This window comes from Bos indicus, chromosome 3 (genome assembly GCF_029378745.1).
Source record: "Bos indicus isolate NIAB-ARS_2022 breed Sahiwal x Tharparkar chromosome 3, NIAB-ARS_B.indTharparkar_mat_pri_1.0, whole genome shotgun sequence".
Lineage (NCBI taxonomy): Eukaryota > Metazoa > Chordata > Mammalia > Artiodactyla > Bovidae > Bos > Bos indicus.
In genome coordinates, this window is record NC_091762.1 from 7,720,494 (window position 1) to 7,743,063 (window position 22,570).

General features: G+C 36.8%; 1 protein-coding gene and 1 pseudogene across 2 annotated transcripts in view; both read right to left on the minus strand.

The window, feature by feature from the left end:
* Positions 1-22,568, minus strand: part of LOC139180694 (proteasome activator complex subunit 3 pseudogene) — a 57,054-nt pseudogene extending 34,486 nt beyond the window's left edge.
* Positions 1-22,570, minus strand: part of ATF6 (activating transcription factor 6) — a 247,054-nt gene that overhangs the window by 111,966 nt on the left and 112,518 nt on the right. The gene's annotated exons all lie outside the window — the stretch shown is intronic.

Sequence of the window (22,570 nt, forward strand, 5' to 3'; positions counted from 1 at the left end):
ACAATCAGTTCTCAGCTGTTAAGTCTCCAGGAAGAGTTCCCTGCACAGGACTGTACTGTAATTATTTGTCTGTCATTTTTTACATTATAAATTCCTTGAGTGCAATGGCTATGTCTTATTAATCAGCTGTAACCCCACATCAAGCACTTTCTTGCAGAGATTTCATTTATCTCATACTGCAAACGGGCACCCACCATGGCCTGACAATCCTGTTTCTCTAGCAGGCACACTATTAGTCAAGACAACTATTTCACACCTACTCACTCCTCTTTCCTCAAATCCCCTATACCTCCTCCAACAGCCTCACCTGCAGCTGATCACACTGTATTAAATCCTTCAGCGGAAAATAGAAGCCATCAGAGGTGTCTTATCTTCCTAGAATAAAACGTCCTCCCTATAAATTGCCTGGCTTCTAACTGCAAGACAAGAAAGGTCTCACCTTCTAGCACAAAGGACAGTCTTTCTACTTGTGACATAAATTCCACCTGTTTGCCCCGCCTCAAGGACTTCATCACTTCTAATAACACTGCTCTCTTACTATCCACTAGTTCATTCCGTGAAAATTTAAAATTGTTATCTTGGAATTAAAAAAAACTACCCTTTCTCTGTTCCTTCTGTTGACTAAAAAAATACACAACCCAAAATTTGAGAATTACTTTTATTTGGCAGACAGAACTGAGGACTTAAGCTAGTTCTGAGAGACTTGCTCCAAAGAGGTAAGGAAGGACCCAGGGCATATAGGAGATTTTGCTACAAAGACCTGGTAGTTGGGATGTCAAAAGATTAGTATTATTAGTTAATGAAAACCAGATGTCTCAAGAAATTTAGTGTTTTTCTATACATGGGAAGATTCAAGACTCTGGGCTCACTGAAACCAATTCCCTTGATATGCATTGCTTGTATTTGTTGACAAACATTCTCATAAAAGATTTTTGTTGCTGATTATTTGGTGTTCATACTGAATGAATATAAATAAAACATCAAGTGTATAGGTTCTTTCATTTATAGAGCAGAAAAACAATTCTATACTAGAAATACTAATTCAATCTCCATATTTTCTAAATCATTCATGTCATTCAGTTGCTTAAATGCCTTAAATGGCCCTCAGAATAAAATTGAACTCCTTACCATAGCTTACAGTCCTTGTGTGATATGGCACCTTCCAGTCTCTCCAACCTTATTTTCATAACTCAACCTCATCCCCCGTACTATTCACTAACTCTTCTGCCACACTGGCTTTCTTATAATACCTCAAATAAAGCTTCATTCTATGAGGCCACCCTGATACCAAAACTGAGCACCAAGACACTACCAAAAAAAAAAAATTATAGGCCAATACTCTTTGATGAATTTAGATGCAAAAATTCTCAAGAGAATATTAGCAAAACAAATTAAAAAAAAAAAAAAAAAAAAACAGAAAAGATCAGACACCATGATGAAGTGGGACTTATTCCAGGGTCACAAGGATGGTTCAACATTTGGAAATCAATGTGTTACACTGCATTACCAAAAGGAAGATAAAAATCACATGATCATCTCAACAGACATATAAAAAGCAATTGAGAAAACTCAACATCCACTCATCATAAAAACGCTCCACAAAGTACGTATAGAGGGAATATAACTCAACATAGTAAAGGTTAAGACCCACAACTTAAGGTTATTCTAAGACCAATCATGTAAAGTTTAAGAGCCACTGAAATATCTTACATGGTAAATTTATAATGCATTGGCTGAAGAAGTACATACAATCAATACCTGAGAGACTAAAAATGCTGTGGATAGTTGACCCCGCTCAGTACCTGCTGGATGAAAAGTCAATACAAGAAATTATGGCACTGCTACTTTCTAGTCATATAATAACGCATCAAATTAAAGAGTAGCTGCAAATATGAAGACTGAATTAATATTTCTACTGTAGAATTGTTCTGCTCAATAAATGAAAGAAACTACACACTTGATATTTTATTTACATTCATTCAGTATGAACACCAAATAATCAGCAACAAAAATCTTTAATGAAAATGTTTGGCAACAAAGAGAAGCAATTCTAAAATATTCAGTATTGAATATTTAAACATTTTGAACAATGGTTTTGAATCTCATTTATCCTGGAACAACTCTGTTGATATTTATACTGATGATACAAAATCAATTCTGATACTTTAGCCTGAATGAAGACAAGGGCACCAAACTGTATTAGAGTTCACTGTATTATTCATCACCTCATGTTCAGATACACACACATATACACATCATAAACACACACACAAAGTCAGTTTAAGGACATCCTGGATAAAGCAATAAAAGTTATTAACTTTATTAAATCTTGACCCCTGAGTAGACTTCTTTTTAATATTCTATGACAAAATAGGAAATATACATAAAACATTTCTGCTGCATCCTAAGTATGACTGTCCAAAGGAAAATCACTTGTGTACTGTGTGAGTTGTGAGCTCTACAAACTACTTTTTTTTTTAATTTCTTTTTTGGAAAGGCCATGAGAAAATACTTGAGATAATAGTTAAAAATTTCCCTAAAATGGGGAAAGAAATAGGCACCTCAGTCCAATAAATCCAGAGAGTCCCAAACAGGATAAACCCAAGGGAAAACACCCCAAGACACATATTAATCAAATTAATGAAGATCAAACACAAAGAACAAATATTAAAAGCAGCAAGGGAAAAACAACAAATAACATACAAGGGGATTCCCTTAAGGATAACAGCTGATCTTTCAATAGAAACTCTTCAGGCCAGAAGGGAACGGCAGGACATACTTAAAGTGATGAAAGAGAAAAACCTGCAACCCATATTACTGTACCCAGCAAGGATCTCAATTAAATATGAAGGAGCAATCAAAAGCTTTACAGACAAGCAAAAGCTCAGAGAATTCAGCACCACCAAACCAGCTCTTCAACAAATGCTAAAGGATCTTCTCTAGACAGGAAACACAGAAAAGGTTTATAAACTCAAACCCAAAACAACAAAGTAAATGGTAACGGGATCATACTTATCAATAATTACCTTAAATGTAAATGGGTTGAATGCCCCCAACCAAAACAAAGACTGGCTGGATGGATACAAAAACAAGACCCTATATATGCTGTCTACAAGAGACCCACCTCAAAACAAAGGACACATACAGACTGAAAGTGAGGAGCTGGAAAAAAATATTCCATGCAAATAGACACCAAAAGAAAGCATAAGCAGCAATAACTCATATTAGATTAAAATAGACTTTGAAATAAAGGCTGTGAAAAGAGACAAAGGACACTACATATGATCAAAGGATCAATCCAAGAAGAAGACATAACAATTATAAATATATATGCACCAAACATAGGAGCACCACAATATGTAAGACAAATGCTAACAAGTATGAAAGGGGAAATTAACAGTAACACAATAATAGTGGGAGTCTTTAATACCCCACTCACACCTATGGACAGATCAACTAAACCGAAAATTAGCAAGGAAACACAAACCTTAAATGATTCAATGGACCAGTTAGGCCTAATTGGTATCTATAGGACATTTCACCCCAAAACAATGAATTTCACTTTTTTCTCAAGTGTACATGGAACCTTCTCCAGGATAGATCACATCCTAGGCCAGAAATCTAGCCTTGGTAAATTCAAAAAACCTGAAATCATTCCAAGCATCTTTTCTGATCACAATGGGGTAAGATTAGATGTCAACTACAGGAAAAAAACTATTAAAAATACAAACATATGGAGGCTAAACAACACACTTTTGAATAACCAATAAATCACAGAAGAAATCAAAAAAGAAATCAAAATATGCATAGAAATGAATGAAAATGAAAACACAACAACCCAAAACCTAAGGGACACAGTAAAAGCAGTGCTAAGGGGAAGGCTCATAGTAATACAGGCATATCTCAAGAAATAAGAGAAAAACCAAATAAATAACCTAACTCGACACCTAAAGCAACTAGAAATAGAAGAAATGAAGAACCCCAGGGTTAGTAGAAGGAAAGAAATCATAAAAATTAGGCAGAAATAAATGATAAAGAAACAAAGGAGACCATAGCAAAAATTGACAAAGCTAAAAGCTGGTTCTTTGAGAAGATAAATAAAATAGACAAACCATTAGTTAAGATTCATCAAGAAAAAAAGGGAGAAGAACCAAATCAACAAAATTAGAAATGAAAATGAAGAAATCACAGAAGACAACACAGAAATACAAAGGATCATAGGAGACTACTATCAGCAACTATATGCCAATAAAATGGACAACTTGGAAGAAGTGGACAAATTCTTAGAAAAGTATAACTTTCCAAAACTAAACCAGGAAGAAATAGAAAATCTTAACAGACCCATCACAAGCACGGAAATTGAAACTGTAATCAGAAATCTTCCAGCAATCTGGAAATCTTCCAGGACCAGATGGCATCACAGCTGAATTCTACCAAAAATTTAGAGAAGAGCTAACACCTATCCTACTCAACCTCTTCCAGAAAACTGCAGAGGAAGGTAAACTTCCAAACTCATTCTATGAAGCCACCATCACCCTAATACCAAAACCTGACAAAGATGCTACCAAAAAAGAAAAATACAAGCCAATATCACTGATGAACACAGATGCAAAAATCCTTAACAGAATTCTAGCAAACAGAATCCAACAACATATCAAAAAGATCATACATCATGACCAAGTGGGCTTTATCCCAGGGATGCAAGGATTCTTCAATATTCGCAAATCAATCAATGTGATTGATTGATATTGTTAACACCACATTAACAAATTGAAAGATAAAAACCATATGACTATCTCAATAGATACAGAGAAAACCTTTGACAAAATTCAACATCCATTTATGATAAAAACCCTCCAGAGAGCAGGAATAGAAGGAACATATCTCAACATAATAAAAGCTATATATGACAAACCCTCAGCAAACATTATCCTCAATGGTAAAACATTGAAAGCATTTCCCCTAAAATCAGGAACAAGACAAGGGTGCCCACTGTCACCACTACTATTCAATATACTTTTGGAAGTTTTAGCCACAGCAGTCAGAGAATAAAAAGAAATAAAAGGAATCCAGATTGGAAAAGAAGAAGTAAAACTCTCACTGTTTGCAGATGACATGATCCTCTACATAGAAAACCCTAAAGATTCAACCAGAAAATTACTAGAGCTAATCAGTGAATATAGTACAGTTGCAGGGTATAAAATTAACACACAGAAATCCCTTGCATTCCTGTACACTAACAATGAGAAAACAGAAAGAGAAATTAAGGAAACAATTCCATTCACCACTGCAACAAAAAGAACAAAATACTTATGTATATATCTACCTAAAGAAACAAAAGACCTATATATAGCAAATTATAAAACATTGATGAAAGAAATCAAAGAGGACACAAATATATGGAGAAATACACCATGTTAATGGATCAGAAGATCAATATAGTGAAAATGATATACTACCCAAAGCAATCTACAGATTCAATGCAATCCCTATCAAGCTACCAACGGTATTTTTCACTGAGCTAGAACAAATAATTTCACAATTTGTATGGAAACACAAAAAACCTCGAAGAGCCAAAGCAATCTTGAGAAAGCAGAATGGAACTGGAGCAATCAACCTGCCTGACTTCAGGCTCTACTACAAAGCCCCAGTCATCAAGACACTATGCTACTGGCACAAAGACAGAAATATAGATCAATGGAACAAAACAGAAAGCCCAGAGATAAATCCATGCACCTATGGACACTTATCTTTGACAAAGGAGGCAAGAATATACAATGGAGAAAAGACAATCTCTTTAACAAGTGGTGCTGGGAAAACTGGTCAACCACTTGTAAAAGAATGAAACTAGAACACTTTCTAACACCATACACAAAAATAAACTCAAAATGGATTAAAGATCTAAACATAAGACCAGAAACTATAAAACTGCTAGAAGAGAACATAGGCAAAACACTCTCCGACATAAATCACAGCAGGATCCTTTATGACCCATCTCCCAGAATATTGGAAATAAAAGCAAAAATAAACAAGTGGGACCTAATTAAACTTAAAAGCTTCTGCACAACAAAGGAAACTCTAAGCAAGGTGAAAAGACAGCCTTCAGAATGGGAGAAAATAATAGCAAATGAAGCAACTGACAAACAACTAATCTCAAAAATATACAAGCAACTCCTGCAGCTCAATTCCAGAAAAATAAACGACCCAATCAAAAAATGGGCCAAAGAACTAAATAGACATTTCTCCAAAGACATACAGATGGCTAACAAACACATGAAAAGATGCTCAACATCACTCATTATCAGAGAAATGCAAATCAAAACCACAATGAGGCACCATTTCACACCAGTCAGAATGACTGCGATCCAAAAGTCTACTAGCAATAAATGCTGGAGAGGGTGTGGAGAAAAGGGAACCCTCTTACACTGTTGGTGGGAATGCAAACTAGTACAACCACTATGGAGAACAGTGTGGAGATTCCTTAAAAAATTGGAAATAGAACTGCCTTATGATCCAGCAATCCCACTGCTGGGCATACACACCCAGGAAACCAGAATTGAAAGAGACACATGTACCCCAATGTTAATCGCAGCACTGTTTATAATAGCCAGGACATGGAAGCAACCTAGATGTCCATGAGCAGATGAATGGATAAGGCAGTTGTGGTACATATACACAATGGAATATTACTCTGCCATCAAAAAGGAATCATTTGAATCAGTTCTAATGAGGTGGATGAAACTGGAGCCTGTTATACAGAGCGAAGTAAGTCAGAAAGAAAAACACCAATATAGTATACCACCGCATATGTATGGAATTTAGAAAGATGATAACAATAACCCTGTATGTGAGACAGCAAAAGAGACACAGATATAACGAACAGGACTCTGTGGGAGAGGGCGAGGGTGGGATGATTTGAGAGAATAGCCTTGAAATATGTGTATTATCATATGTGAAATAGATTGCCAGTCCAGGTTCAATGCATGAGACAGGGTGCTCAGGGCTGGTGCACTGGGATGACCCTGAGGGATGGGATGGGGAGGGAGGGTCAGGATAGGGAACACATGTACACCCATGGCTGATTCATGTCAATGTATGGCAAAAACCACTACAATACTATAAAGTAATTAGCCTCTAATTAAAATAATTAATTTAAAAAAAAAAGAAAAAACAGAAAAAAAAAAGTCTTGTTTGGCTGTGCCACATGGCTTGTGAGATTTGTTTCCCAACCAGGGATTGAGCCTGGGTCATGGGAGTGAAAGCCCAAAATCTGAACCAATAGGCCACCAGGGAACTCCCTAGCAACTTTTTAATGTAGTATCAGTTTTATTTAAAAGGATGTCAGATAGACAAATAGTATTTTGACTTGGGTATTTGAAAGACAAATGAGTTAAAGGAGGTTGCCACTTCAAGGAAAACAACTGACAATATTTTGACAGTGATGAAATGAGCCTTCAAGCAAAAAATAGGATTTTGAAAAAGTTGCATCTGCTACCATGAACTTAACAGCTTCCTACTATTTAAAGACTCTCTTTCTTTATAAGGGTGTTTAGTGGATGCTAAGAGTTAGTACTACTGGGGTTTCCTGGGTGGCCCAGTGGTAAAGAATTCACTGCCAGTACAGGAGCTGCAGGTTTGGTCCCTAGGTCGGGAAGATCCCCTGGAAGAGGAAATGGCAACCCACTCCAGTATCCTTGCCTGGAAAATGCCATGGACAGAAGAAGCTGGTGTGTTACAGTCCATGTGGTCACAAAGAATTGGACACGACGGAGTGACTAAACAACAACAATACTTAAAGACTTTTCAGATAAGACTTGTGGTGGTATTAAACAGCATGGTTTTTTAAATATTGTATAATAAAATGTGTCAACATTTGCAAGATCTGTATATCTCAATGAGCCAAATTTTTCCAAATGGCCAATGTGTGACGTTACAAAATCATGCATGGAGAAGAGATCCATTCAAAGGGCAAGGTAAAAACCAATGGATTTTAATGTATCAGAGTGCTAAAAGTTTTTAGATTTGGCTTCTACACTTAAAGTACCCTTGAGGAAACTATCTCTGGTTGAATTTTGGTATGGCATCAAAGAAGAATACCCACAATTATCTGCAAAGGCTTTGAAAATATTTCTTCCATATCCAACTACATTATCTGTGTGAGGTCAGGTTTTCTTCATATATTTGAGCCGAAAGGAAATGATTAATGCAGAAGCACATATGAGAATCCAGCTGACTTCTACTAAGCCAGATATGAAAGAGATTCATAAAAATATAAAACCAGCACTCTTCTCACTAATGTTTCTTTGAAATCTTTTGGGAAAATACAAAGGACTCTTGAAACTGAAAAGTTTGAGAACCTCTGATCTACATCAGTCAAGGACCTCCACTTTCTTATCACTCAGTTCAGTCTGAGGCCTGATTTTTCAGGCAAAATAGGAGCCTGAAGATCAGAGTCAAATATATAGGAAACGCTGCTGCTGCTGCTGCTTCTGCTGCTGCTAAGTCGCTTCCGTCGTGTCTGATTCTGTGCGACCCCATAGACAGCAGCCCACCAGGCTCCCCAGTCCCTGGGATTCTCCAGGCAAGAACACTGGAGTGGGTTGCCATTTCCTTCTCCAATGCATGAAAGTGAAAAGTGAAAGTGAAGTCATTCAGTCGTGTCTGACTGACTCTTCGCGACTCCATGGACTGCAGCCCATCAGGCTCCTCCGTCCATGGGATTTTCCAGGCAAGAGTACTGGAGTGGGGTCCCATCGCCTTCTCCATATAGGAAATGAGTGGATAAATATTTGATGAGATAAATATTTGACTGCAAAATTCTGAGTTGGATGTTTTTTCATTCCAAAGCCAAGGAAAATTTTTTTGATTATGTATCATTCTCTTTATACTGCTTGTACCTCCACAAGAATAGATATCCAAATGCTACTAATTCAAAGCACATTTAGCAGGAAGAATGCAATAGTCTCTTTAAGGAACTTTAAAGTAAACAGCCCCTCCAAGGCAGATTCATACTCAACAGAATAAAAGTTACTGAATTTCTATTCAATAACAGAATGAGAAGAAAAGTAGCTATAAAACTTTAACAGAGGCTTGCTTATTCTGTATGATATTATTTTCAAGATTTACTTCTAGGTGTATTATAATCAGACATAGATGACTCTATATGAATTATTTAAAATATAGGCTATGGAAGATTTGATTGACAAGCTTTTCTTGAAGCATGTTTTTTTCTTTATTGAACAGTTGATTTACAGTATTATATTAGTTTCAAGTGTACAACATAGTCATTTAATATTTTCATAAATTATATTCCATTTAAAATTATTATAAAATATTGGTTATAGTCCCTATGCAGTATAAAATGCATTTAAATTTACAGATTTTCAAAGACTGATTTCTAGATTTACCATGAGACCTAGATGGCCCCAATAAAAGTAATCAAGAAGCTGGTCTATCACAAATTGTTTATCACATTATGGTGATGTTATAAACTAATTTAGAATCCATCCATCAAACTAATGGATTTGATATCCAGTTTGTTCATTCATTCAGTATTTACTGAATACCTGCTCTATGCCTGATACTAGGCTGGGTACTATGGATAGTGTGATGACTAAGATGGAGTTGGTTCTTGCCCTCAGGTGCTTAGGGCCTGACAAGGGAAACAGACAGTAAGCAAATAGTTACATAATTATTTAGTTAGACATACACCACACTCTGGTCTCAGCTAATCATCTATCCTGCTGGTTTCCAGTGTGATTCTATACTCGGAACTGAAAAACTCCTCAAAGCCCAACCATAACAGACTCTCTACAGATTAGCATCAGTGTCTTGAAATAAATACCACACACCTATTAAAGCCTTAGGATCTTTCAAGAAAAACCAGCTACATGTCAGTGTTCAGATTTGTTGATGGTGTCAAAGTTAAACAAATCATAGTCCAAAATGAAGAAATCACCACATATTGGGGAGGGAAGGACATAAGCATTTCAGACCTTACTCCTGAGTCAGATGGTAAATCAACAACTTTTCCTAACTATAACTGCTTCTTCCATAATTAAGCTTTATGACATCATCAAAAAGCTAGCACCAAATTCTGTTTAAGCATAAAATGATTTAATAGTCTACTTTGCTAGTTTTCCAACTTTTTGAGGAAAAACTTGAAGACCATCTGTGCATTAGTTAAATTAGAAATAGTTCTATCTCCTTTAAATTTTAAAAACATTTCACCATTATTAAAAACCAGCTCCCTGTTTAAGATTTAGAAGACTTTTGATGTCTCAAGGAATACTTTAAATATGATTTTATTTCATAGAAATCTGGTTTTAATTCCACTTTTCCTTTTATTTTGTGTAGTCCTACTGCAAATCAAAAATTTTTCTTTAACTTCCTCCATGCTCTGAGTTAAATAGAAACACATTAATACAGATGAGGAACAAACACTGACATGTTTATTTTCTTTTAAAACATCTGTCAAAAATAAAATATGCACTCCATTCTTATATTTATATGTATATAAATTAACCATAACAGTCTCTCTGTGACTATTCTGGGAGATAGTGAAAGACAGAGGAGCCTGGAGTGCTGTAGTCCATGGGGCCACAAAGAGTCGGACATGACTTAGCAATTGAACAACAACAAATCTCTCTTTACTTTATATCTCTCCTATCCTTAAACATACACATGCGCACCCGTGCACACACACACACACATACACCAACACACACCTTAGTTCTCTTCCCTTTACCTGTATCCAGGCTATTTCCCCTTCCCTTCAGTGCCAAATTTACCAAGCCCCCCACTTTATTTCCTTCACAGTCTCTCTCAGCCTCTAATCTTCAAGTCACCAATTACTTCCATGTTTATACAGGCCAAATGGGCTTTCCTCATCTCGTTCTCAGTGAGTTCTGTAACACCTGATACTGCTGACCATCTCTTTTTTTTAATTCTCCTTCCTTAATCTCCATATTTTAAAATAGATTTCCCCCCTTCATCTGTAGCACTGCTCCAATTCTTCTTCTATATCTCTAATCATTTCCTCTGTATTTCCCTGGTGGCTCTGTTTCTCTTACAATATTACTCTTCATAGCATGGGTCCTGCTTTTCCACAGGGCTTTATCTTTGGTCTTGTTCTTTAGAAAATGAACCAGAAGCATTCAAACAATGTTTTGAACAGATGGATCAGTGGAATTAAAATCTTGAATTAAAATCCAAGCTGAATATTCTGAAAGACAAGGGACTTGGACTTAAAAGTTCTAGAAAGGCAATATTGGGAAGTGGCTGCAAACACAGATTCTGGAACCAGACTCTGTAAGTTAAATGCTGGCTCAGTCACCTCCAAACTATGTCATGTTGGACAAATCAACCTCTCTGTGCCTCAGGCTCCTCATCTGCAAAGTGAAGATAATAACTGTACCTACCTCAGGATTAAAGACTGGCATATTATAAGCACTATAAAACTATTATTAGATAAATTATAAGGTCACTAGCAATTAAAAAATCAAACTCATTAACTTATGGGTCTATCTTGTAATTTGACATTTTGTTTTTGTTATGGTTGTTTTTCAAAACCTTTAAAATATTCAAACTCCAACAGACTGAGTCATTCTAGTAACTTTAAAGAGTTTTTAACACAATACTACAGGTCTTTGATTCATTTAGATATTTGGCAAAACTAATATAATTATGTAAAGTTTTAAAAAAAAAAAAAGGACAGTGTTGACACATAGAAACACATATACACACAAATACCTACACACACACAAATAGAAGACTGGAGATTTCAGATTTCTAGAGTTAGAAGGAAAATGCAAACCTGCTCTAACTGAATCATTTCACAGATCAGGAAACTGAAATTAGGAGAGATGAGTGATTTGTCCAAAATCAAATAGTAAGTGGCAGAATTGGGGTTAGAATGCAAGTCACTAAAGGCTGCATCTGTGAGTTGTTTAAAAAACATTTTCCCTCACATCTTCATGATGTGAAGAAATATTTTTTCTTAAAATGCAGTTTTGCTTTCAGGAAATGTTTTCTTACTCCGTTATGAGAAATGTGAAGTTTGATGAGAAGGAAACTATCCAAACTTTATCAATTATCAAATCCCACCTGAAGAATAGGGGTAGCTTTAGAAGTCATTCTATTCTGTAGCTGAAAATCTATCCACATCAAAGTAGACTATATATTTAAAGATTTTTTCCACAGTTACTCAAATAATAAAAGTAATTTTAAACGTTCACTGAGAAAATTTCCTTATTTGTTTCTGGAAACTTCATCTCTAGTAATCTTTTGAACAACAGGACATAAAAAATAAGGCAAAAAGTCACAAATAAATAGCAGTTTGAGACCTAACATTTATTTAGGACTTACTTTACACTGTCTGCAGTGCACTGCAACAGACTTTGTAAAATGACCAGAGGAATAACTTTATTCCTGCCCAGAGAAAGCTTGCAATCTATAAAAGGAGCTTAAACAAATGCATGTGAAAAAACATCATAAAATAAAGATTACTAAATATAGCACATGAATCACAAAAGGTTGGAAAAGACTCAGATGGACTTGCCCACCATCCTGAAAATTTTGAAGACTTGAAATCATGAGTTATAAGTTCTTTATGTCCATGGCTATTCTACTTACAAGTCTCGTTATAGAGACTACTGAACAGTCATTTTTCAAACATAAAACAAGTTATATTACAGTTTATAACTGAAAAGTCCAAATAACAGAAACTTTTTTTAATATTAGCTAGGAATCTGTTACAGAGCCAAGGAACAAATGACTAAATCCCCTAAAACCATACAACAGTAACTCATATTCAACAAGGAGCTTGAGATCAAAAGTTTCTCATCTCAAGAATCTGGCATGCCATATACAGAATGCATTATAAAATGCATTTACACAGACACAAAAACCATTCTTCTCTATGAGAAGTTCTAGCGTACCAATCATTAAAATATTGTCTATTTTGGCTAAAGTACTTCCATTTCAAGACACAGCAAAGATTTTTTTTTTCCCCTCAACTGTTTTAAAAAGAAACCAGAAACTCTCAAAGTCTACTTATTATATTCCCTTGGTTTCAAATCTGAAGTGATACTGTAATCTTTCAGACCATTAAGTTATTCTTTACTATTATGAAAGTGTAACCTAATAAAGCACTTAAGCTACAGTCAGGTTATTAACAAACAAAATATTTTAATTGTTATATAATAACTCCAGCAAAACTGGCCAGCAGATTTGGCAACAAAACATACTTGGCTTTGGAGAAACAGAGTAATTTTGATATTTAAATATTCTGCATATATATCTAAAATGCAGCACCAGAATGTAAAGAAATAAAAAAATCGTATTAAATTAGAACACCTCAATTATTGCTATTTCTACTGCATACCATTTTTGTGTCCTTAGACAAGCTACTTAACCTCTCTGTGCCTCAATATTTCCATGTGTAAAGTAAAACTAGGGATACTTTATTATATGTACGGAACTAAGATTATAAATGTGAAAGGAGTGTGTAAAGTATAATCAGTTCAGTTCAGTTCAGTCGCTCAGTTATGTCCGACTCTTTGCGACACCATGGACTGTGGCACGCCAGGTCTCCCTGTCCACTACCAACTCCCAGACTTTACTCAAACTCAGTCGACTGAGTTGGTGATGCCATCCATCCATCTCATCCTCTGTCGTCCCCTTCTCCTCCTGCCTTCAATCTTTCCCAGCATCAGGGTCTTTTCAAATGAGTTAGTTCTTCACATCAGGTGGCCAAAAAATTGGAGTCTCAGCTTCAGCATCAGTCCTTCCAATGAATATTCAGGACTGATCTCCTTTAGGATGGACTGGTTGGATCTCCTTGCAGTCCAAGGGACTCTCAAGAGTCTTCTCCAACACCACAGTTCAAAAGCATCAATTCTTCTGCACTCAGCTTTCTTTATAGTCCAACTCTCACTTCCATACATGACCACTGGACAAACCATAGCCTTGACTAGACGGACATTTTTGGTAAAGTAATATCTCTGCTTTTTAATATGCTATCTAGGTTGGTCATAACTTTTCTTCCAAGGAGCAAGCATCTTTGAATTTCATGGCTGCATTTGTGGTGATTTTGGAGCCCCCAAAAACAAAGTCTGTCACTGTTTCCCCATCTATTTGCCATGAAGTGATGGGACCAGATGCCATAATCTTTGTTTTCTGAATGTTGAGCTTTAAGCCAACTTTTTCACTCTCCTCTTTTCACTTTCAGCAAGACACTTTTTAGTTCCTCTTCACTTTCTGCCATAAGGGTGGTGTCATCTGCATATCTGAGGTTATTGATATTTCTCCCGGCAATCTTGATTCCAGCTGTGCTTCCTCCAGCCCAGCGTTTCTCATGATATACTCTGCATATAAGTTAAATAAGCAGGGTGACAATATACAGCTTTGACATACTCCTTTTCCTATTTGGAACCAGTCTGTTGTTCCATGTCCAGTTCTAACAGTTGCTTCCTGACCTGCATACAGATTCCTCAAGAGGCAGGTCAGGTGGTCTGGTATTTCCATCTCTTTCAGAATTTTCCACAGTTTGTTGTGGTCCACACAGTCAAAGCCTTTGGCATAGTCAAAAGCAGAAGTAGATGTTTTTCTGGAACTCTTGCTTTTTCGATGATCCAACGGATTTTGGCAATTTGATCCCTGGTTCCTCTGCCTTCTCTAAATCCAGCTAGAACATCTGGAAGTTCTCAGTTCATGTACCGTTGAAGCCTGGCTTGAAAAATTTTGAGCATTACTTTACTAGCGTGTGAGATGAATGCCAGTGTGTGGCAGTTTGAGCATTCTTTGGCATTGCCTTCTTTGGGATTGGAATGAAAACTGACCTTTTCCAGTCCTGTGGCCACTGCTGAGTTTCCCAAATTTGCTGGCATATTGAGTGCAGCACTTTCACAGCATCATCTTTTAGGATTTGAAATAACTCAACTGGAATTCCATCACCTCCACTAGCTTTGTTCGTAGTGGTGCTTTCTAAGGCCCACTTGACTTCACATTCCAGGATGTCTGGCTCTAGGTCAGTGATCACACCATCGTGATTACCTGGGTCGTGAAGATCTTTTTTGTACAGTTCTTCTGTGTACTCTTGCCACCTCTTCTTAATATCTTCTGCTTCTGTTAGGTCCATACCATTTCTGTCCTTTTTTGTGCCCATCTTTGCATGAAATTTTCCCTTGGTATCTCTAATTTCCTTGAAGAGATCTCTAGCCTTTCCCATTCTATTGTTTTCCTCTATTTCTTTGCATTGATCACTGAAGAAGGCTTTCATTCCCTCCTTGCTATTCTTTGGAACTCTGCATTCAAATGGGTATGTCTTTCCTTTTCTCCTCTGCCTTTGACTTCTCTTCTATTCACAGCTATTTGTAAGGCCTCCTCAGACAATCATTTTCTTTTTGCATTTCTTTTCCTTGGGGATGGTCTTGAAGCCTGCCTCCTGTACAATGTCACGAAGCTCTCTGTCCATAGTTCTTCAAGCACTCTATCTATCAGATCTAATCCCTTGAATCTAATGGTCATTTCCACTGTATAATCGTAAGGGATTTGATTTAGGTCAAACCTGAATGGTCTAGTGGTTTTCCGTACTTTTTTCAATTCAAGTCTGAATTTGGCAATAAGGAGTTCATGGTCTATGCCACAGGTAGCTCCTGGTCTTGTTTTTGCTGACTGTATAGAACTTCTCCATCTTTGGCTACAATGAATATAATCAATCTGATTTCGGTATTGACCATCTGGTGATGTCCATGTGTAGTTTTCTCTTGTGTTGTTGGAAGAGAGTGTTTGCTATGACCAGTACGTTCTCTTGGCAAAACTCTATTAGACTTTGCCCTGCTTCAGGACCCAGAGATCCCACAGAGACTGAGACTAAGAATTGTGTTTGAGTGTCTCCTGTGGAGGTACGGGTCAGCAGCAGGCTGATGCAGGGGCAGGAGCTCTGGGTGCAGCAGACCTGGGTGTGGCATAAGCCCTCTAGGAGGTGGTTGCCATTAACCCCATCACAGAGCTGCCAGAACTTGCACAGGACTGGGAAACAAACTCTTGGTGGGCACAAAAAGAACTTTATGTGCACCAGGACCCAGGAGAAAGGAGCAATGACCCCATAAGAGACTGATCCAGACTTGCCGGTAAGTGTCCAGGAGTCTCCAGCAGCGGCATGGGTCAGCGGTAGCCTGCTGCAGGGCTGGGGGCACTGAGTGTAGCAGTGCATACATGGGACCTTTGAAGGAGGTCACCATTATCTTCATTACCTCCACCATAGTTTGGCCCCAGGTAAATAACAGCTGAAACTCCAATACTTTGGCCACCTCATGCTGGCTGAGTTGACTCATTGGAAAAGACTTTGATGCTGGGAGGGATTTGGGGCAGGAGGAAAAGGGGACGACAGAGGATGAGATGGCTGGATGGTATCACCGACTCGATGGACATGAGTTTGGGTGAACTCCGGGAGCTGGTGATGGATAGGGAGGCCTGGTGTGCTGCAGTTTATGGGGCTGCAAAGAGTCGGACGCGACTGAGCGACTGAACTGAACTAACAGGGAGGGAACATAGCCCCACCCATCAACAGAAAATTGGATTATAAATTTACTGAGCATGGCCCTGAACATCAGAACAAGACCCAATTTCTAACTCAGTCTCTCCCATCAGGAAGCTTCCATAAGCTTCTTATCCTTCTCCATCAGAGGACAGACAGACTAAAAACCACAAGCACAGAAAACTAACCAATCTGATCACATGGACCACAACCTTGTCTAACTCAACGAAACTATGAGCCATGCCATATAGGGCCACCCAAGACGGATGGATTATGATGGAAAGTTCTGACAAAATGTGGTCCCACTGGAGAAGGGAATGGCAAACCACTTCAGTATTCACACGTTGAGAACCCCATGGAGGGTATGAAAAGGCAGAAAGATAGGACACTGAAAGATGAAAGACCTCCCCAGTTTGGTAGGTGCCCAATATGCTACTGGAGATCAGTGGAGAAATAATTCCAGAAAGAATGAAGAGACAGAGACAAAGCAAAACAATTCCCAGTTGTGGATGTGACTGGTGATGGAAGCAAAGTCCACTGCTGTAAAGAGCAGTGTTGCAGGAACCTGGAATGTCAGGTCCATGAATCAAGGCAAATTGGAAGCAGTTAAACAGGAGATGGCAAGAGTGAACATCGACATTTTAGGAATCAGCAAACTAAATGGACTGCAATGGGTGAATGTAACTCAGACGACCATTATATCTACTACTGTGGGCAGGAATCCCTTAGAAGAAATGCAGTAGCCCTCATAGTCAACAAGAGAGTCCGAAATGCAGTACTTGGATGCAATCTCAAAAACGACAGAATGATCTCGGTTCGTTTCCAAGGCAAACCATTCAATATCACAGTAATCCAAGTCTATGCCCCAACCAGTAATGTTGAAGAAGCTGCAGTTGAACGGTTCTATGAAGACCTACAAGACCTTCTAAAACTAACACCCAAAAAAGATGTCCTTTTCATTATAGGGGACTGGAATGCAAAAGTAAATTATAATGGCCGTATACATTAAAGGTATCCATATTTGTATATGAATGAAAAAGAAAATGGATATATAATGCTCTTGATATAATCATTAACTAAACTCAGGTTAAGTAAATCCTCAGACAACTCTGTTCTATTTTTTATAATGTGCTTAAGACCTGAATAACAGTATATCTTAAAGTAAGCTAACAATTTATTTGGAAAAAAGCCTTCTAAAATAAGGATTTTTTTTTTTAAGTCTCTCTCTTCTAAGAAAAGACATTTTTTTTTAATTTATTTTAATTGGAGGGTAATTACTTTACAATATTGTGGTGGTTTTTGCCATACATTGACATGAATCAACCATGGGTATACATGTGTTCCCCATCCTGACCCTCTGTCCCACATCCCTCCCCACTCCATCCCTCAGGGTCATCCCAGCACACCAGTTCTGAGCACCCTGTCTCATGCACCAAATCTGGACCGGCAATCTATTTCACATATGATAATATACATGTTTCAATGCTATTCTCTCAAATCATCCCACCTCGCCTTCTCCCACAGAGTCTAAAAGACTGTTCTATACATCTGTGTCTCTTTTGCTGTCTTGCATATAGTGTCATCGTTACCATCTTTTTAAATTCCATATATATGTGTTAGTATACTGTATTGGTGTTTTTCTTTCTGACTTACTTTGCTCTGTATAATAGGCTCCAGTTTCATCCACCTCATTAGAACTGATTCAAATGCATTCTTTTTAATGGCTGAGTAATACTCCATTGTGTATATGTACCACAGCTTTCTTATTCATTTGTCCGCTGATGGATCTAAGTTGCTTCCATGTCCTGGCTATTGTAAACAGTGCTGCGATGAACACTGGGGTACACGTGTCTCTTTCAACTCTGGTTTCCTCAGTGTGTATGCCCAGCAGTGGGATTGCTGGGTCATATAGCAGTTCTATTTCCAGTTTTTTAAGTAATCTCCACACTGTTCTCCGTAGTGGCTGTACTAGTTTGCATTCCCACCAACAGTGTAAGAGGGTTCCCTTTTCCTGCACCCTTTCCAACATTTATTGTTTGTAGATTTTTGGATCGCAGCCATTCTAACCGCTGTGAGATGGTACCTCATTGTGGTTTTGATTTGCATTTCTCTGATAATGAGTGATGTTGAGCATCTCTTCATGTGTTTGTTAGCAATCTGTATGTCTTCTTTGGAAAAATGTCTGTTTAGTTCTTTGGCCCATTTTTGATTGGGTCGTCTATTTTTCTGGAATTGAGCTGCAGGAGTTGCTTGTATATTTTTGAGATTAATTCTTTGAAAGACATATTTTTAAAATAGCAAGTATTTTTCAAAATTCATTTAGTCACTTCTTTTTTCAGCCAGAGAAGGAATCTGGCTAGAAGATTATGAAAGCAGAGATAAGTAAATGGCCAAACTTCAAGATCCATGTGTAGTTGTGAAGTCCCAAAACAAAAGGAGCTGTATCCTTTTGAAGGAGACTTTATACACTAATCTCCTTTGATTACTAAAGAAATTCCTCTTGCCTCCGAAGATTTTATATAAAGGTATATACTAAACAAAAATTTCCAAGAAACAAATAATATACGTTAAGAAAAGATGCCACTCTTCTAAGCATGTATTCGGTATTACTTTAGGCATTAACTTAGAAAATGTCATTGTCATTCTGTAAAACTCTCTTTTAAGGCCTTCCGTGGGAATAAACCTTTGGCAAACTTTTTGAATCATTAACATCACCAGTCAACCTTTCTGCACTATGAAAGTCTTTCTTATTCTTTGTCCAAAGTTACAAGTTTCTGGTTCATGCTGCTTGAATCTGCAGATACTAGACACCAACCCTTCTCCACACACAAAAAAAGCAACAAGGTCTAACAACAATCCACTCCAATAATTTCACCAAGGTGACTTTTTTCTTAGCTCGAAAGCTTAGATTCAGAGATAAGCACAAAGCTGATAAGATACATCTCTGGCTAGTACAACCATAAATAAAGCAAAGACAGGTCATCTCTAACTGAACTTTCTGCTGGAATTTGGCACTGCCCATGTTATTTCTTAGAGCAGCAAAATAGATTTAAATTTCTCTAAGCAAAACAGATGTAAATATACACCTTAAACGATGATGAAAAACCGTGAACTTTCCCTTAGTGAAGCATACATAAAATTGCTTTGTTCAATAAACACTGAGTGACTGGCATTGTGCCGAGTGTCAGCTGTAGTCATAAAAAAGCACATGACACTTCCCGTCTTTCCGAGGCCTGTGATACATATGAGAAGACAAGCCTTGGAGACCAGAAACTAGGGGCCAATAAAGAAAGAACTCTTTTAAAAAAGCAGGTGTTACGTGATATAAGAAACAGTTTATGAAGCTCTAATGGTTGATCACAATCTTTTTCTCAAACTAGTAGTCCAAGCTATTCCTTCTGCATGAACTTGCTGGTACATTTAAAGAAATGCACCCTATTTCCTCGGTCACAAATGAATGGACCATGGGTCATGAGCCAGATTATTGCAGAAATTCCATATAATTATATATATATATATATAATCAAGCTCTTTATGTTTGGGGAGTCTGAATAAGACATGTGAGAAAAAGACTAAAGTGGAATTACTGGAGCTGCTGTTGAATCAGGAATGACAACAAGCCACTACTCTAAGTCTCCATGAGGACTAGTGTACGTTCCAAGCTATGAAATGTAAGAGTTGGTTTATTAAATAATGGTATACTAAACAGTCAATAGCTACATCTACTTTTTTATAAATTAAAATATTTGTTAAACACATGTCCAATTATAAAATAAAACAATATGGTTTGCTTATTGGCTCTGTTAATTTTCATTTATACTAAGCAAAACCTGGGGGCATCAAAATTCCTACACTTCTTAATTTCTAATGCAGTCACACAGTATCAATTACAGTAATTTCTGTCAATGAAATTAAGAGCCTGACTAAGACTTCTACGTCTTTCTTTTTTTTCCCTTATTTATTTTTATTGAGATTTCTACATCTTTGTGCACAAGAAATGATGCCAGTTAACTTTTTAATAAAACTGTTAGTATATTTTATATTGAAAAAAATGGAAAAGAAAACTAAGCATGTAAGCATGAGATCATTATGTCTCTCATTCTCATTTTAGCAAGAACAAAAAGAACAACCCAGGACTTAATCAAATTCCTGTCTAATGACATAGTCATCATGATAAAATTAACTTCCTTATCCCTACTGTTGAAAAAAAATAAAGCAAGAAAAAGTAAAAAAGGATGCTCTCTCTCTCTCTAAGGACTTCTGACTGTTATCTAGTTCAGTTCATGCTTATCCTCACTTTTCCTTGATATAAAACACTAAGATATGATAAATCAGTAATTAGGAAATGAAAAACTCAAACAGAATGTGAGAATCCAACAGTTTGCTTAAACATGAGACAGTTCCTTCCAGAACATCAGAAGGTTGCAGGGAGGGTGACAAATAATTTTCTAGTAGCACTTTTCACAGCAAACTAATGAGAATTAGCTTTTACAAATGTAAGAAATGTAACATATTCATTAAAAAAAAAGAACAGCATTAGTCTTCCTTTGTAAAAACACAGTCCTTTTAAGGCTACAATAATTTTCTTCGTAACAAATACTTGTTCTCCTCCCTAGAAAAATTTTACTAGTCATGATGTCAATCTGTGGCTTGACAATTGCTACTTTTAATGTATACTGTACTGTTTTCATCAAATAATACAGAAATTATCCCAAACCTAAGGAAAAGTATTCAGCTATTTCAGTGCTTCTTTTGTGGTTATATTCATTATATATACACATCAATACGTTCATTTTAACACCCATCGAGTCTCTTCTTCATAGTGCTGGATCCCATTTACATTTCCCCCCAACATGACTGTGTCAACCCAAAGCAACACCAAGTTTCATCAGCCAGTAGAGCTGGAGCCTTGCCGAAACCCTGTTTTCAGCTGCCCCCTTGCTGCTAAAAATGAACTTTGAGGCTGGTGCAGTATAGAAACACACCGATTACATCTGAGAGAATAGACTGAGCACAGGGAGTTTTTGAGAAAAGGCAGAAGTCATGAGATACCTTCACTATAGTATCCCAAATCTCCTAACACATTTGATTAACAACTACACATACATGAAATGTTTGACTGCCCTAATCTTCGAGTCCAAAATTCTGAGCCACTAAATATTTATACTTCAGGAAAAGAATTAACTGAAAATTTCAGTGATAGTGAGTTGTGACAATAATCAGAGAATGCATCATTTACTGTCAGCATATGCTTATTTCTATCATGCCTCTCCACATTCTTTAAAAAAAGAAAAAGAAAAACCTAGGATACAAACTACCAAGAAATTCTAACCTATTCATATGTTACTGGTTTAACATACAGCACTTTACGAGAGATATTCAAATGGTAATTCTATGAAAAATGTATTTTCATTTTAGAGGAAAAGTAGATGGCATGAAAATAAGCTATGCGTTTTACCCCATTTAGTCTAACATTTGTAACATTCAGAAGTAGTCATATAAACATTTTCTTTTGCATGAGTGACTAATTATCTTATACATTCTTCACTAATAAGAGTAAATGCTTGATGAAGCAGAGAGAAAAGAATAGAAAGTCTCAGTCACATAGATTCAAACATTCCACATGTAATGTATTAATCAGCCCATAACTCATATTAAGCTAAAATTTAGGAACTCTACTTTCCATTAACCAAATGGGAAAACCAAACCACCATAAAACGTAAAAAGAAATTTTTATGTTTTTACTTCTGCTTTAGTTATAAACAAAAAATATGGCTATAGGGACAACAAAGAATAAAAATCAATAAGCAGCTTATATTTTCTAAATAGTGTCTGGTATCAACTCCATGTTCTTCATAACTTGAACAGCTCAAGGTCAAGCTTGTATTATAGCACTTAGAGTGTTCTACTCATACAATTTATTGTATATTGCTTCCCATCTCATATATTTTTATCTTCCATAGTATGCAGCCCAATGCCTTATGTACAGCAAATATTCAAAAATATTTCTTTTATTCTCTCCAAATGAAC